Genomic DNA, 18,369 nt, shown 5'->3' on the forward strand with positions numbered 1-18,369 from the left:
AGTGAATACTGGCAATCCTATTCATATTTATATTTAAACCACACTACATAGTCTCTGAATGAATTGCTAGCAAAGGCTGATTGACCAGGCAAGAGTTTGAACAAAAAATTGACACCTTCTGTATTAGAGAATTTTTCTCTATGTAATTTTAACAACTAACAGTGGGTGAAGGTCAGCCTACACACATTTTGCTCCAAGGCTCTGGAATCTGTTCTTGGTACCAAGTTGTATTCCAGAACTACATGACTGAGTTCAGAAAATCTTGAGCACAAGTGAAGGTGTGACTTTGCACTGTCCTCTAAATATAATATGCATTCCAGCCACCTGGGTACATTGTTAGAACGTGGATTCTGATTCAGTCAGTCTGGAGTGTAGAGGAGATTCTGCAATTCTAAGAAGCTCAAGTAATGTCAGTGTTGCAGTCCATGGACCACCTCTTCAGTAGCAATGAGTAGACTATTATGAGTTTTGCAATTTCCTAGGTCTTTTAGTCCCAATGCTTCATTACACAGATGAACAGGTCTTTTTTTTTTTTAAGATGGCAAATTTGTGGGATAGGCAGACAATACCCACACTCTGTGTACACTTTGTTAAAGATATCCATACTTAAGAAGACATCTTGAGAAAACCTTTGAAGTAACGGCGAACTCAGAAGACCATCACTATTTACATATAATTGATGAACTGTTAATTCAAAACATAATATGATTACACTCCTTTTAACAAAGACTACAGCTCTGGCTCTACCATCGCAATCTTCAAGGCTTTTGGCAATCAACAAGTTCCAAGCTGTAGTTAAAAAAAGCAAGAGGATGCACCCCGGAGGTATTAGAGATGTGATTTAGCCTTTGTAGTTTTTTCTTTTAATCATTGTGCATTTCAGAATAAAGATATTTCAAATGTGGAAATATATCCATGACACAGGGGACGTTTTGCTACACGAATAGAAAAGTAAATACGTTAAAAAAAGAACCAAATTATTTTTAATGTTTTGAAAAAGGGTCAAAACTCTAATATTTGGAAGGTAGATGTGTCTCCCCATAATAACAATTAATAATTCCTTTATTAATTATCTTACAATGTGTGTTCTTCCCTCTGTTTTAACAGATTTGGAATACGCAGCTCAGCTGACTCATCTGAGGTTCACAGTTCCAGTGTCAAAACACAGACTGAAATGAGTTCTCAGTGTCTCCAATACCTGCCACCATAATTCCTTCCCCATAAATCAGAAAAGAGGAAGTTGCTGATATAAAAAAACAGAGGAGCAATGAAATTCATTGAGTACCTGTCATGCTGTAGCCTCTGTGAGAGCAGAAATCTTTTCCACAGTTATTTATTTTATTGCAGCTTCATACATTATAAACTATGTATAGAGGCAGTTATTATCTGATGAAACATTATTTAACATTTTCAACTTGTTTTGCTCTAAGCTTCTTAACCTATAAAATAGGTTTTAAAATATCTACACATAAAGCTCTTTGAGATTCAATTATTTAAAATATTTATCAAAGAATCTGGCACATCATAACCCTTTAATCAATTTGACTATAAAATTACAGTTCTGTTGTTATTATTATTACTATCTGATTCTCACAGCAGTAAATCTGGGTTACTATAATGCCTATTTTTGTTGATAAGGAGCTGAGGTTCATACTTTACGTAAACTTTCCACGGTTCCCAGAGCATAGTGGGAAAACCAGGTCCAAACTGCCATTCGCCTGATTCCAGGCAGGTCCCTGCCATGTGCTGGGCATAAAGCTTAATGAAATAAAACTCCAAACTCTACAACTTGTATGACCTTGATTTAGACCATTTTTCTTTTCTTTTTTTTTTCCAAAAACTTTACATGAAATACAGTATTTCCTTTTTATTTTTTCATTTTTAGGACCTAAATATTTACACAGGTACATGTATTTGATTAAAAAAACAAAGTGCATCTGGAGATAGATTATAAGTGGGTGTCGTCTCAATCTTCTGTGTGGTAGACATATATATGTTGCCATTTGGGGGGACTTGTACGTATTCTAAAAATGCATTGGGAATCAATCTCAAAATTTTAAAAGTAAATGTTTTTGAAGATTTTGTTTTAATGTGTATTCTACAGATTCATTTTTGGAAAGTCAGTAATTTTTAAAAACTACTTGTGCCCTCCTTGAAAATAGGAAGTACTGGAAATTATATGATAACAAAGGTTTCATGTGATTTCTATGTTTATTTTCTATATCAATGATATTAAAGTTGATGAAAATATTTTTATTTGAGTTATTCATTCATCTTTGCTTTGGCTTTCTATAACTTTTAGGTAGTACCAAACAAATAGGTACATTTCTGACAGTGTAATTTAATCCTTTGCAATTTTGCCAATGAATATTAAGACTTAGAGTAATACTAACATAGTGAGAAGTTGATGTATAATAGGATGAATATGCTCTAAATTTATATTTGTAAGCCACGATTATATGGCTGACCCCATCACCCAGAAAGATTGAGGAATGCGTGTAACAATCTCAACAATTCGAAGCAAAAGAAATCTTTGAACTCATTAAGCTCTGTCTCTATTAGCCAGGAGGTGCTGAACACATCTTCATAATGAATATATTCAAAATATATTCCTATTCCTAATTTGAAAATATATCCAAATAATCCTGCATAATGTCATGGAGAATGGAAGAATTCTACATGGCCAGGGCTAAATGTATGTTTTATGATCTTTCCACACATTTTGTTTTCTATGATTAAGTTCAGTTCTTTGTTTTGTTTTATGCTGTTTCGTTTTGCCTTTATTTCCTATTTACCTTTGTTGAACGAGAGAAACCTCCTCCTAAATTGAGATATGGCAGGACTGGCCTGGGGTTTGAATTTGAACCACAATTATGACTGTTTTTAAGTGCCAAGGAAGGAAACACATAATTCAGCAAGGCATTCCCATTGGACAGTATTCCCATGATTTGAGTAGAGTCTGTGGCTCTGAAGAGTTATGATGAATCTTTATTTGAATTTTTATCATCTCAAACTGCATTGGGTCTGCTTCTGTCATCTGAGTTCCCGCTACAGACACAGTGGCAGCAGTAGCCGTCCCAGAGTACACTGCACTGTTCCTACTGAAAACATTTTTCAACATAAATAGAAACTGGCGGGTCTTGTATCTGACAAATGCTTCCTGAATTATCATCCTTTTACAAAGACCCTTTCCTGTAGCTCCCTATGGGGAAAATACCTATTGGTAGGATTATTTTATGAGGATGCTCATGTTGAACTTCACACGAACAGTATACATAATCTAATCTATTTTAGGGTTAGTGTTCCCCAGAGAAAGGAGAACTGATGACAGAGTTAGGTCTGAATATCTGAAGGAAGTGGCACCACCGGCAGGAAGCAGGCAGAAGATGAGAAGAGGTAAAGAGCAGGGAGGAAGGGGAGAGTGCTGGGATGAGTTACCACCTCCTTCCCCATTTAGCTTCCTCCACAGGACCGCACATGGATATGGGCAATGGCCACTAGAGGAGAGAAATAACTTTCTGCTGAGTAATATTTCTGGACCAGGACTTGTGCTAAGTGCTTTACATTGATTACATCACTTGATTTTTTTAATGGAATTTATTTTGAGGGAGAGTGTAGTTTTTCCCAGGTTGCTCAGGGCAGAATCATTAATTTGGAGAAAAGAAGACAGATAGAAGACAGATATCGATTGCCCTGAAGGAGGGCACTGTTTGTGATTCCATCCAATTAGAATCACAAGTTCCATGATATAACCTGTTCAGCCACATGTGTTTCAGCTTGGTAGCTCTGAGCCTCAGGAGCTGGCCCTGCGGGAAGGAACATTTTTCAACAGGAGGGATTTGATACCCTGCACATATCAAATCATTCTATTCCTGCCTCTGTTCCACCTTCTCTCACTCATTCTGTATCTCCTCAGTATCGCATTTCCCCTGCCCTTCCCTGCTCTGCTGTCCTGACAGTCCATACTTGATGGGTGGGTTGGGTACTTTACGTTTACCCTAAAAATTGTCTCTAGAGTTAAGTACTAGTTATCATGTACTAAAGTATTAACTAAAAACTTTCAGTATTTTTTTTTAGTTAATTCTTATAAAATATTCATGTAGCTATCAAGTCCTCTCAGAAGTGAGAAAGCAAACCAAATCACATGGTTCAAGAATCCTAATAAAACATTAACTGCAGTGTTCAAATAGATCAAATTAGCAATTCACAAATCCCAAACTTTGTATAAAAGTATAGAATAATGAAACTTAATGTCATTTGTTTGTCTCACTAAAGATTTTTTTAGGTTAAAAATATGAATTTCATACTTTCTAAAAGCACGTGTATTAAAATAAGAAAATTTGAAAGGGACTTAAATCCTTGGGAAATACTGACAGTGTTTCTACCTGTCACAGAAGCTCATTCATTAAAATTATCAACATGACAACATGAATGTAATGGGTTCTGACATCTGGTGCATTGCAGTGAAAAAATATGACTAAGCAGAATGTCTGAACAATCACTCTTAACTATGACCTTTGTATTATAAAAGTGTCATATAAGATAGTAGAAAAGAAAATTATTATATTTTCTTCTAGACATACAAACAATTAAATTTTTTTTTTCAATTAGTTTCTTAGGCACTCAAAAACCTTTATTGAATGGCAACCATTTAGTATTCACAACTAACAAAACAAAGACTTCAAAATTCTTAGGATTTTATTTCTCTCATTAGCAAAATATAAGGTTTTGAGAAGCTCCTTTTTATCTGATAGCATTTCTAAACTTGGTACCCAAATGTACAAAACGTTCTAAGAATGTCTGCTCTGAATACATAGGATTCCTTTGTCAGCAATGATAATAACTATTAATGGTACCAAGCAAAATGAAATTGGTTTCAAGGAGAGATAATTAAATTTGATTATGTTAGCAAATTATTCCTTCATCATTTTGTGTATACGAAATGCAGTTATTTTAAGTCAAATCTACAATGTCACTGAAAAGTGAAACATTTGGAAAACTGACATTTAGTGTCTACTAGAAATCAGACCTTGATATTACAGATTACCTGCAGAAGATGTGTGGAGTTTCTTACAAATGATTGCATGAAAAAGGTATCCATAAAAAGGTACCCTCAAAGCTAGGGTGAGATATATTCTTAACCTCTTTAATAATCTTGTGCTAATATTTAATTCTTCACATGATTTTGTCCAAGCAGAAAAAAATGTAAGTATATTTGTATGTATGCATTTATATTCCTACCAACTCTCTCTTCATACACATGTGCACAAATGCATACACATACACACACACACACAAACTTACATATCGTGTCGAATGCATGACAGGTACTATATTAGCTGGAGGGAACATAAAAAAATACAAATATGAACCTGTATTGTTTTTACATATAACTTCAATTTAAGAAATATCAGATTTATTAAAATGCACGACAAAGGTCTTTGGATGCAACTGAGACAGATTGGCTGGATCAGTTTTACCTCCCCAAAGTAAGGAGCTATTTAAGCTGAACAAGGTTTAAAAACAATGTTAGTAATGTTGGGACAGCAGCCAATATTGACCTGTAATACTTGAGAAAAGAACAGATAAAATGAGTCCTTTATTTACACAGACTTTATCACTGATGGCATTTTCCAAATCATGGCACAAGGAATGGGACTGAGAGTCTCACCGAGTGGAAGAAAGAGTGACCAGAGTGTGAGGACTCCAAGGCAGCTGGGATGTGGCAGCATGATGCCAGTGAGAAAGGACCCCTAAACAAGCCCTGAAATACTATGCAAAAATTCTCCTTGAGCCTTTGGACAACTTCTACACTGTACTGACACACGGTGAGATTCTAAAAGATCTAGCTGAAAAACCCTAGAAGCAGAGATTTCAAGGAGATTTTAGGCACAGCCAGAAAGTACCTTTCTTTCAAATGAGACCTCTAAAAGACTACTCTCTGAGAATTACAGCTGTGCTCTAGTAGAAAAGAAGATTCCATAAAGTATGGGGAAAACTAAAATAGACATTGTTTAATGAGGCCTAAAACCAAGATTCAATAGTTGTACACAATTTAACTGTTTGTCCCCTGTAGAAGAAGACATCTTAACCCAGGCCCTCCACAACCTTTCATCTGCAATGTTGGGTATAACAGAAAAAATTTATTAAACCACCTAAGAAGCAAGAAAAGGTGACTGATAACTAAGAGATAAATCAAGAAGGACCCAAAGATGATCTAGCTATCAGAGTAGCAATCAAATACACCAAAATAGCTAAAGAGATAGTTTAAAATGAGTTAAAACACAAAGTATTTCAAAAGAAAATTCATTTCAATAAAAATAACCCAATCAACATTCTAGGACTGATAATACAATGTCTGAAAATAAGAAGAGAACATGTTTCCTAGTTCAGTAGATACAGCAGAAAAAAAAAAGTCAAGGACTCAAAGAGAGGTTAGTATAAAAATATCCAAGATGGGGCTTCCCTGGTGGTGCAGTGGTTGAGGGTCCGCCTGCCAATACAGGGGACCCGGGTTTGTGCCCCGGTCAGGGAAGATCCCACATGCCGCGGAGTGGCTGGGCCTGTGAGCCATGGCCACTGAGCCTGCACGTCCGGAGCCTGTGCTCCGCAACAGGAGAGGCCACAACAGTCAGATGCCCGCATACTGAAAAAAAAAAAAAAATATATATATATATATATATCTCCAAGATAAAACAGAGAAAGAAAAAAATATAGGTAGATATAAAAGAATTTAGATGTGACCCATGTGGACATGCTTAAAAACATAATGCATGTAAAGTTGCAACACAAGAAAGAAGAGAAAGATGAAAGTGAGAGGAAATATGAATCTAGGGATACAGTAGGCAAGACTATTCAAAATCTGATGAAAGACATCAAGCCACAGATTGAAGAATCTCAGTGAAACCCAAACTAGTCCACTAAGAACACGTTTTATTTCCATTTTTTTACTATAATTTTTTTTAACATCTTTATTGGAATATAATTGTTTTACAATGGTGTGTTAGTTTCTGCTGTATAACAAAGTGAATCAGAATACATATACATATATCCCCATATCTCCTCCCTCTTGTGTCTCCCTCCCACCATCCCTGTCCTACCCCTCTAGGTGGTCACAAAGCACCTAGATGATCTCCTTGTGCTAGGCAGCTGCTTCCCACTAGCTATCTATTTTACATTTTGTAGTGTGTATATGTCCATGCCACTCTCTCAATTCGTCCCAGCTTACCCTTCCCACTCCCCATGTCCTCAAGTCCATTCTCTACATCTGCATCTTTATTCCTGTCCTGCCCCTAGGTTCTTCAGATCCAATTTTTTTTCTAGGTTCCATATATATGTGTTACCATACGACATTTGTTTTTCTCTTTCTGACTTCAGTCTGTATGACAGACTCTAGGTCCATTCACCTCACTACAAATAACTCAATTTCATTTCCTTTTATGGGTGAGTAATATTCCATTGTATATATGTCCCACATCTTCTTTATCCATTCATCTGTCGATGGACACTTAGGTTGCTTCCATGTGCTGGCTATTGTTAATAGTCCTGCAATGAACATTTTGATACATGTCTGTTTTTGAATTATGGTTTTCTCAAGGTATATGCCCAGTAGCAGGATTGCTGGGTCGTATGGTAGTTCTATTTTTAGTTTTTTAAGGAACCTCCATACTGTTCTCCATAGTGGCTGTATCAATTTACATTCCCACCAACAGTGTAGGAGAGTTCATGTAAATTTTGGAGGTTAATCCTTCGTCAGTTGCTTCATTTGTAAATATTTTCTCCCATTCTGAGGGTTGTCTTTTCATCTTGTTTATGGTTTCCTTTGCTGTGCAAAAGCTTTTAAGTGTCATTAGGTCCCATTTGTTTATTATAGTTTTTATTTCCATCTCTCTAGGAGGTGGGTCAAAAAGGATCTTGCTGTGATTTATGTCATAGAGAGTTCTGCCTATATCTTTCTCTAAGAGCTTTGTAGTGTCTGGTCTTACATTTAGGTCTTTAATCCATTTTGAGTTTATTTTTGTGTATGGTGTTAGGGAGTGTTCTAGTTTCATCCTTTTATGTGTAGCTGTCCAGTTTTCCCAGCACCACTTATTGAAGAGGCTGTCTTTTCTCCATTGTATATTCTTGCCTCCTTTATCAACGATAAGATGACCATATGTGCGTGGGTTTATCTCTGGGCTTTCTATCCTGTTCCATTGATCTATATTTCTGTTTTTCTGCCAGCACCATACTGTCTTGATTACTGTAGCTTTGTAGTATAGTCTGAAGTCAGCAAGGCTGATTACACCTCCATTTTTCTTTCTCAAGATTGCTTTGGCTCTTTGGGGTCTTATGTGTCTCCATAAAAATTGTGAAAGCTCTTGTTCTAGTTCTGTGAAAAATGCCATTGGTAGCTTGATAGGGATTGCATTGGATCTGTAGGTTGCTTTGGGTAGTATAGTCCTTTTCACAATGTTGATTCTTCCAATCCAAGAACATGGTATATCTCTCCATCTGTTTGTATCATCTTTAATTTCTTTCATCAGTGTCTTATAGCTTTCTGTATACAGGTCTTTTGTCTCCTTAGGTAGGTTTATTCCTAGGTATTTTATTCTTTTTGTTGCAATGGTAAATGGGAGTGTTTCCTTAATTTCTCTTTCAGAGTTTTCTTCATTAGTGTATAGGAATGCAAGAGATTTCTGTGCATTAATTTGGCATCCTGCTACTTTACCAAATTCATTGCTTAGCTCTAGGAGTTTCCTGGTAGCATCTTTAGGATTCTCTGTGTATAGTATCATGTCTTCTGCAAACAATGACAGTTTTACTTCTTGTTTTCCAATTTGGATTCCTTTCATTTCTTTCTTCTCTGATTGCTGTGGCTAAAACTTCCAAAACTATGTTGAATAATGGTGGTGAGAGTGAGCAACCTTGTCTTGTTCCCAATCTTAGTAGAAATGGTTTCAGTGTTTCACTATTAAGAATGATGTTGGCTGTGGGTTTCTCATATATGGCCTTTATTATGTTGAGGTAAGTTCCCTCTATGCCTACTTTCTGGAGGGTTTTATCATAAATTGGTGTTGAATTTTGTCAAAAGGTTTTTCTGCATCTATTGAGATTATCATATGCTTTTTTCTTTCAATTTGTTAATATGGTGTATCACATTGATTGACTTGCATATATTGAAGAAGGCTTGCATTCCTTGGCTAAACCCCACTTGATCATGGTGTATGATCCTTTTAATGTGCTGTTGGATTCTGGTTGCTAGTATTTTGTTGAGGATTTTTGCATCTATATTCATCAGTGATTTGGCCTATAGTTTTCTTTTTTTGTGACACCTTTTCCTGGTTTTGGTATCAGGGTAATGGTGGCCTCATAGAATGAGTTTGGGAGTGTTCCTCTCTCTGCTATATTATGGAAGGGTTTGAGAATGATAAGTGTTAGCTCTTCTCTAAATGTTTGATAGAATTCACCTGTGAAGCCATCTGGTTCTGGGATTTTGTTTGTTGGAAGACTTTTAATAACAGTTTCAATTTCAGTGCTTGTGATTGGTCTCTTTATATTTTCTATTTCTTCCTAGTTCTGTCTCAGAATGTTGTGCTTTTCTAAGGATTTGTCCATTTCTTCCAGGTTTTCCATTTTATTGGCATATTGTTGCTTTTAGTAATCTCTCATGATCCTTTGTATTTCTGCAGTGTCAGTTGTTACTTCTCCTTTTTCATTTCTAATTCTATTGATTTGAGTCTTCTCCCTTTTTTTCTTGATGAGTCTGGCTAATGGTTTATCAATTTTGTTTATCTTTTCAAAGAACCAGCTTTTAGTTTTATTGATCTTTGCTATTGTTTCCTTCATTTCTTTTTCATTTATTTCTGATCTGATCTTTATGAGTTTTTCTTTCTGCTAACTTTGGGGGTTTTTTTGTTCTTCTTTCTCTAATTGCTTTAGGTGTAAAAATGTACATATCTTGATTAAAATATATGTTATTGCTAAAAAATACTAGCTAGGCTCTCACAATGCAGGGTTGCCACAAAACTTCCATTTGTTAAAAAAAAATAAGGCAATATCTTTGAAATGCAATAAAGCACAGCACAATAAAACAAAGTATAGCTATATAAATTTCATGCACCTGGGATAGACTGGCCTAAAAAGAATTGGAGCATGGAATCCTAATTGAACAATACCCCAAGTATAATTATGATCGTTTCCACCTCTAATTAACAAGGTTATATATGTCCCAATGCCATTCAAAAGTTACAGTAAAGAAGTTAAGATACCCATTTAACACAGAAAATTAAAATAAAGTATGAAGAGTCACATGTGAATTGTGTAGAGTTAGCAATGTGTAATATGGTGACCACAAGCCACAAGTGGCTATAAAGATTTTGAAATCAGTATTTTTAACATTTTCTTTATGACTGAAATGTGTGTATCACCTACAGCTTTTACCTACAGTGATATAAGAAAATATTTATCTGTTTGTTATATCAAATATTCTACAAATTTTATATCAAATAGTATATCAAATATTCTACAAAGATTTGTCCATTTTCTCTTATAATTTTGACCATATTTGCCTTATATATTTTGATACCATCATATTAATTGCATATACATTTAGCACTCATGTATTCTTGTTAAATAAAAACTTTTTTCCCCATGAAGTGACACTTTTATAACTACTAATGTTTTTTTAACAACTAATGCTAATGTTTTGTTTTGCCTTGAAGTCTATTTTGTATGCTAAAAAGTTAGTGACACTACCTTCCTTTTGGTTGTATTTAAATGGTATACTATTATCTATTCTTTAACACTTTTGTAAACTCATGTTTTTGGTGTGTCTCTTGTAACCAGTCAACTGTAATTTTTTTTCAATATAACAATCTTTGTCTTTAACTAGATATCTAGTTCATGAATATTTAATGTAAGTGCTAATTTTTTGAGATTCAAATTGTTTGGAATTATTTTTATGACTATTTTTAATGTTTGTAATCTAAATTTTTACCTTTGCAAAAGCTTAACATCTTTGCTAATATTTCCTAATATATTAATGAATAAATTACAGAAGTTACAACACACCTCCTGGACTTATCACAATGTAATATGAATAGGTACTTTTACTGGTAAATGACCTTAGAATACTTTAACTCCATCTAGTCCTCTCCATTTTATGTGGTATTTTATAAGATATTTTTATCATGTCACTTCACAAGATATTTTACTGTATTTATTGTTTCATTCATTTGGTCTCCCTTTGTTACTTTGGATATTTCCTTGTGATTGCTGTTCCAGGTCATTCATTTTCTTTTTAATTGTGTCTTAAACCATCAATATAATACATAATTTTTATTTTTATATTTTCCAGTTCTATTATTTCTAAATAAGGTTTTTTTTTAACTCTAAAACTACCTTATACTTTCTGTTTCTTTGCTGAAAAAGAAAATTTAACATTTTTATATCCATGAGTTTTTTAGTCTGCATATGGTGATTCTATTATTTGGAGGGAATGTAGTCTGTTTCTGTTACTTATTATTTACTTTGGCTCCCCTCCATGTCATCATATATCATCACATGCCTAGATTACTCTAGATTGTGTTCTAGATTTTGCATTAAAATGTCATTATTTTAAAAAAAAAATTGAGTCCCAGAATGAGAGGATTTATGTTTGTTTCTTCCAGATGCCTAAAGAGACTCTAAATTGGCATCATCGTAGTCCAACATTAACCTTGAGATTTACTGAGCCACTCAGATGATTTAAATCTGGAGGACTGTGTGACCAAGGAGGGTGCATTTCTAGTTTACCCATTCTCCAGAATGAAGCTCTGGAGGTTTCCATTATACACTCTGGGAAGTTTACCAGGGCTGCACTCTGGGAAGAATCTGGACCTCAATCTGCTTTTCCTCTACCAAAGTGAGACTATGAAAAGTGTTGTTCAGCCTCTCAACCATCTCTTCTGGTTCAGCAAACAGACCCAGAGCAAAAATTGTACTTATAGTCAGTTTACTCCACCTCTTCCTGTCTCAATTTTCTCTTATGCAAAATGAGATCAACATTAGGACATATTCCTAAGACTGTGATAAAGATTAAATGAGTCAACAATGTAAAACACATAGTGTCTGGCACATGACAAGAGCTAAATTATTATCTATCAATATTATTTATAATGTTAGCTCCTCCAAAGTAATTTTGGTAATCCCAGTTTATCATTGAACTAGTTTATCCCAGTTTATCAAGAACTACCCTAAGGCAAACAGTGTCACAAGTATTTATTGAATAATTTTAGGGATTGCAGTGCTTGTCAGTATATGGGAAGCACCTATCTCCATGGATTTTATAGAATAACAATAAAGATTAATATACACAGTAATGAGGGGCAGTTGTGGAATTATCAGCTGTGACATTCAAATATTTCTTGAGTGAGGGATTTCCGAGAGGCTTGTTTCCTTGATGCCATCTAAATAAATGTGAACTTTATATTATAAATCCCAGATGTTTCTGGAGGGAAAAGTTACTATTTGCAATGAAATAATGAAATTTTAGTGGTAAGGCCTAAATCAGTTGCAATTGACTATCATGCACAAGCTAAAATAACCAATGTTGGAATAGTGGAGTTTTTGTTTTGTGTTATTTTGTTTTGCATTTCTTTTTTGCACCATTTTGCTAAGCAATAAATGTTCTTCAGTAAATATAACATTAAGTTAGATGAAAGAGTAAATACCAACTCAATCATTACTTCAAATAACTAGTCATGTTTTAAAGCCTTCTATTAATTCATTGTCACATTAAAATAAAGAGTAGTCCTGAAGGGACAGAAAATCATCACGATTAAGGGTAATTTGGATAAAATGTTAACTGATTAGAAACAGATCCTCTTATATCCTGGTATTAGTCCCGGTACAATTTTTCAGTCTGAGATGTTTTATTCTTTAGAACTGTTATCCACTGAATATTTTGATTCTCCTCTACATGCTGTATCACCAACATGATGAATATTCCAATTGTGTCTATGCAGATTGCCTCTTCAATACCTGTAGTGAGGAAATCAGCATTCTTTGTTAGCAGAGCTCTGAGTATCCACTTCTATTTTACAGTTAAATGAACTAACATGAATGTTTATGTCACCTGTATGATAATCAGGAAAAATTTATTCATGTATTCTTTTGAACTTTACATTTATTAAGGTTCCTGAAACTGTTCTGGATTTTTAAGCAGTTAACTTGTGAGATGTAGGACACTCAAGGTCCTCTGCAATGCAGTCCCTCCCTATCTTGGAAACTGAGTGCATACATTCCACCTCCAAGGAACCTGCATCCCTAGCAAATAAGATCTCACCTTTTTTTTTAATCACACCAGCAGGAGAATAACAATGGGGGGGTGATAGAAGCTCGTCCACCCAGAGGGTAGGCAATAAGGAGGGAGACTGTCTAAAAAGAATTAAAAAACAAAATAATGTCAACCAAAATCAGCCTGATTTTTATCATCAGTATGCACTGGAAATTCTAAATAGTGTCAATAATAGTATTCTCCAGCCCAAAATGTTTTTGTTATGATAAGCTCTAAACAATTGCAGTTATTGCTGTATTGTCTCATATCACCTGATAGCATTCTTTGCATGTTGTTTATAACTAACCATGTTAATTAGATACATACAAGTTCAAGTGAATGAAGTATTTTCTCCACGTCTCCGATGTACTCTTTTTTTTAATTTTTTAATGGAGTATAGTAGATTTACAATGTTGTGTTAGTTTCAGGTGTACAGCAAAGTGAATCAGGTATACATATACATGTATTCTTTATACTAGAAAACACGCAAAATAACAGGAATTCTATTGAAAGGAGAAACAGACTCTAGAGGCAGGAAATCCTGCTCAGTTAATCAAAGTATTATTTTTTAAATCTCACTGTGACAAGAAATATTCTTTGGTACCTCTTATCTATACTTTTCTGGAAATACACAAACATTTTAAAACCTCTATTCCATAAAATATAACTCAGGTTGATAACAAGTAATTACGTAAAGTTCTTTGGGAATCTTTATAAATGCTTCCTACTGTTCCATCTTCCAGCTTAAATTTTCATAAATAAATATGTTTTGAATGCATTTTGTTAACTAATTCTCCAGAACCATTTCTTAACTGGATAGTCTAAAGAAGTTCGCTTTGTGGAGAGAAAAGAGAATAGTGGCAGCTCACATAACCATCACTAGCTCTGCATGCATCTACATTTTAAATCAATGCTACTCATCACCCCACACACAAATAGTAGTGAGTTTTAAGTTTAGAAGCCTTAAGTTAATGAAAAATTATAACAGTTATTTAACAGCACTGGCTAATCAGAGTAATTAAAGGAGTAAAATTAGGTTCTGAGACTATAAGGAATAAAATCATATTAAGGACCAGTATTTTTAAATGGTAAATAACTGGCATCTTAAGTGAGAAAAATTATATTGATGTAGAAATGAAGACATATTTTCCAATGTGCTTCCAATATCAGTAAGAAGGGTTCACTTTTGTGAACAATGATTTTATGTCAGAGATGGTTTTAATTGATTTATTTGCATTATCTTCTTTACGTCATGTTAACAACCCTGTGAAGTTGGGAACATTACTCTTCTCATTTTATTGAGCAAATGAAAATGATAAAATGTGAAGAACTACCCTAAGGCAAACAGTGCTAAGTAGTTGATATGAAATCAGTCAGCTGACTCCAGAGGTAAATATGTTCTGAAAACATTCTGTACAAAATATGACCTCCAAGTTTAACTGCTGAGATTTCTCAGGGTTAATAGAAATTTAGTTTGTTAGTATTTGTATTATAGTTATTTATCATGGGAAAAACAGCCATTCCAAACATTGAATGGCAATCATTAATTATATATAGTTCAATACTTCTAACTGTGACACACTGAAATTAGAAATCAAGTTATGTTGGGCTTCCAAGTAGCTGAAGACAAGGGCAGTTGCTTAGGTCCACATCTCCCAATATTTTCTACAAAAACAAAACAAAACAACAACAACAAAAAAGCAACAAGTAAAACACACACACACTCTCTCTCTCACACACACACACACATGCAAGCCCTCAGCAAAATGTGAAAACAAAGAATTCACAAACTTCAAAAAACTGTGATTTAAAAACAAGAAATCACACCAAATATCAAGCAAACTCTCACATACCTATCTTGCCCCATGCCTTTGCATAAAACAAGGATAGGATAAGAAAAATGGCAGAAAGGAAGAGGAAGCTAACAACAGGCCAAGGGTTGATATACCACCACAGATAGAAAGAAAAAGTCTACCTTAAGTGTGAAAACACAAAAGTAAGTCCCAGCAGAGCACAGAGGACCAAGAAGAAACTAAAAGGTACCTGTGATTTGAAACACTGGTCTTTGAACCGCATAGCTTCTCATAGGGAAGAAAGAAAGAAGTGAGAAGAACTCATTGGCAACTTGGTAGTGAAGGGGTGATGAAGCAAAAAATGAAATTTAAGGTTCATCAAGAAAAAAAGAGAATAAAAAAATCAGATAACACAAGTTTCATCATCACCAACAAATGTATCAAACTAAAGAAGCTGACTTTACCACACTGACGGAAGAGGGTTTCATTGGACAGAGTCTTAGAAATCATATCAAATTTTAAAAATAAACAGAAAAGAAATTAAATCTCTGCAAAGGTGTAACACATTTTTGAAAAATGAGATACAACACTCTTCAGTTAATGAATACTCCCTTCCTTGCCCCCAAGAAAATAAACATGAAGCAGAATTTTTAAAAGGATAATAAAATAGAATAATTTAAAAAGTAAAAAAAAAAAAAAACAGCAAAAAATTACAGGAAACTGAATTAAATACAATCAAGCAAACATTTGAAGATTAAAAAACAAAACAAACAAAAAAACTTAAGCTAGAAATTCAAAAAGTAAAAAAAGAAATGAGTAAGAATTAAGATATGAAAAAGAACAAAGTGGAATAAAATACAAAATTATCTCAGAAATAATTACTAAAGTACATAGTGACCAAGGGATGTTTAACTCAAATGGAAGCATAATAAGATTGTTGAAAAAAGTCAAGAAAATGACCAAGAGAATGAAATTGAGATAAGGGAAGGGCTAAAATAGGTCAGAGAAAAAGTGGTGGAAATGTTAAGACAAACAAAGAAGGAATAATATTTGTATAACACCAGTCCATGAAGAAAAGTAAAACAACTTAGTGTTTTAAAACTGTAATCCAAGAAAACTTTGCAATAATAAAAGAAGACCTGAATATACCTATTGAAGGGCTGCATTGAGTAAATAAGTAAATTAACCCAAAACTTCAATTTCGACACTTATTCTAGAAAAACGACTTGACTCCAACAGTGAAGAATAAACTTTCAGTGCCTCCGGGCATATGTGTGTGTGTACATGTGTGTAATTATAAAACTAGAAAAAGGTGAGAAAAGTGTAGAATACTATTATATGAGTATTATATGTGGCCACATTATAGAAACATTGCAATTAAAAATGGAAAAGGGGAGAAGAAAAAAAAACAGTAGAAGAATCTCATTGATTGTTGTTATACAGGCAATTGGTGTGAATAAAGGATAAAAAAAACTGACAAACTAAACTGTAAAACATTGAATAATAAAACAGGGGTCTAAAAGCATTAAAATTATGTACATACTACAGTAAAAATACTAGAGTAAAAAACTACTAGTAAAAACCATGTAAATACAGCACAATAAGAACCTTCTTAATTATCAAAAATTAGGTAAGTTAAAAAAATACATGTAGAAAAAGAAACATAGCAAATATAACACAGATAATTATAAAATATCTTGACAGAGTTGAGAACATAGTAACTCACCTACTAAACGAGAAATGTTTTCAATTTAGTTCACAATGTAATACTCTGTGCACTAAAAATGTACATAAAACAAATGGATTCTGAAAGGCTAAAATTAGAAAAGGACAAAGGTAAATGGAGACATAAGAAAGGAGGTATAGTTATCCTGACTAGAAATCAAGCCAAAAAATACATTAAACCTGACAAAGAAAGGCATATTTTAATGTTAAAAGTCACCATTCAGAAGGAAGATATAACAAAGAAATTACAGGAGAAGTAAAGAGGAAGCTAAAAACACATTAATAATAGGTGATTTTCATATGTCTTTCTCAAAATAAGACAAGTTGGGTGAACAAAAACAAATAAGTATATAGAAGACCAAAGCAACATACTCAATATGGTGGATTTTACTGATGTCTATCAAACTTTACACCCTGATAATTGAAAAGATACCTTCCTCTTAAGCACTCATGAGACATTTACAAAATTCATCATATATTGTCATGCACAGAAAATAACTGGATTCCGTAAAGTAGTCTTATTAAATAGCAATATCTCATCAAAATAGGATAAAACTAGAAAGTATTAACAAATCTGGAAACCATCAACTGAATCAAAAGCAAAAAGGAAATTAAATTGCCTAATACTAAACGACTAAGGTAAAAAGGAAAGTAAAATAAATTACCTGTATTTATGATATATGTCAAGACAATGATCAGAAGAAAATTCATAGTAATAAAAACGTTTTTAGTAAAAATTAAGGCATTAAATTAACAATAAAATGTTAGTATTTTATAAAATTTTTAATTAAAATTTTAATTTGTAATAGATTGAATATAATTGTGAGCTTAAAAATAAGAAAGGAATAAGTAAATCAGACAAAAGCAAAATGGAAGAAGTAATTTAAAAAAGAATTTTAAAAACCAATGAAATACAGAAAGAAATATAATAGGCCTATTTAATACATTAAAATTCTGTTTTGAGTTTAGTTTTTTTTGTTTTTTAAGTAACCAATGAAACGTTACCGTATAATTTCCTCAGGAAAGAAAATGAGAAAGTACAAACACGAAAATGAGTAATGTCAAAAGGGAAATAGTCATTTAAAGAGAAAATATTTTTAAAAATCATAAGAGACTAGTTTGCAATACACTGTGCAAATAACTTTGAATGAATGATTAAATAAGAATCACCATTTGGCAAACACAATAATAATTGTTTTAGGCAAGAACCATGGATGCACACTGAACTTTGTGGGTTAAGTAGAATGAAAAAAGGATATTTACATTGTTTCAAATATTTCCCCAATACATCCTTTCTAATTACAAAGGGGATAGTGTAACTTCATAGTGGAGAAACTTGGACCACATTCCTTATACAAAGTGATAAAAATTAAATTAACACCCAAAATAAAACAAATCAACATCATGTTGATATGATACACTGAGAAATGTGGGTCATCACTTTTGTTGTAATCTTGTCAAAAGTACATAACTTGAATTTAGTAATGAGGAAACATCAAACAGGACAGATTGATGGACATTCTCCAAAATGACTGTTCAGAACTTATAAAACTA

The sequence above is a fragment of the Delphinapterus leucas genome, chromosome 5, assembly GCF_059928025.1.
Source record: "Delphinapterus leucas isolate spDelLeu-1000000601 "Yukka" chromosome 5, BTC_Dleu_Yukka2, whole genome shotgun sequence".
Lineage (NCBI taxonomy): Eukaryota > Metazoa > Chordata > Mammalia > Artiodactyla > Monodontidae > Delphinapterus > Delphinapterus leucas.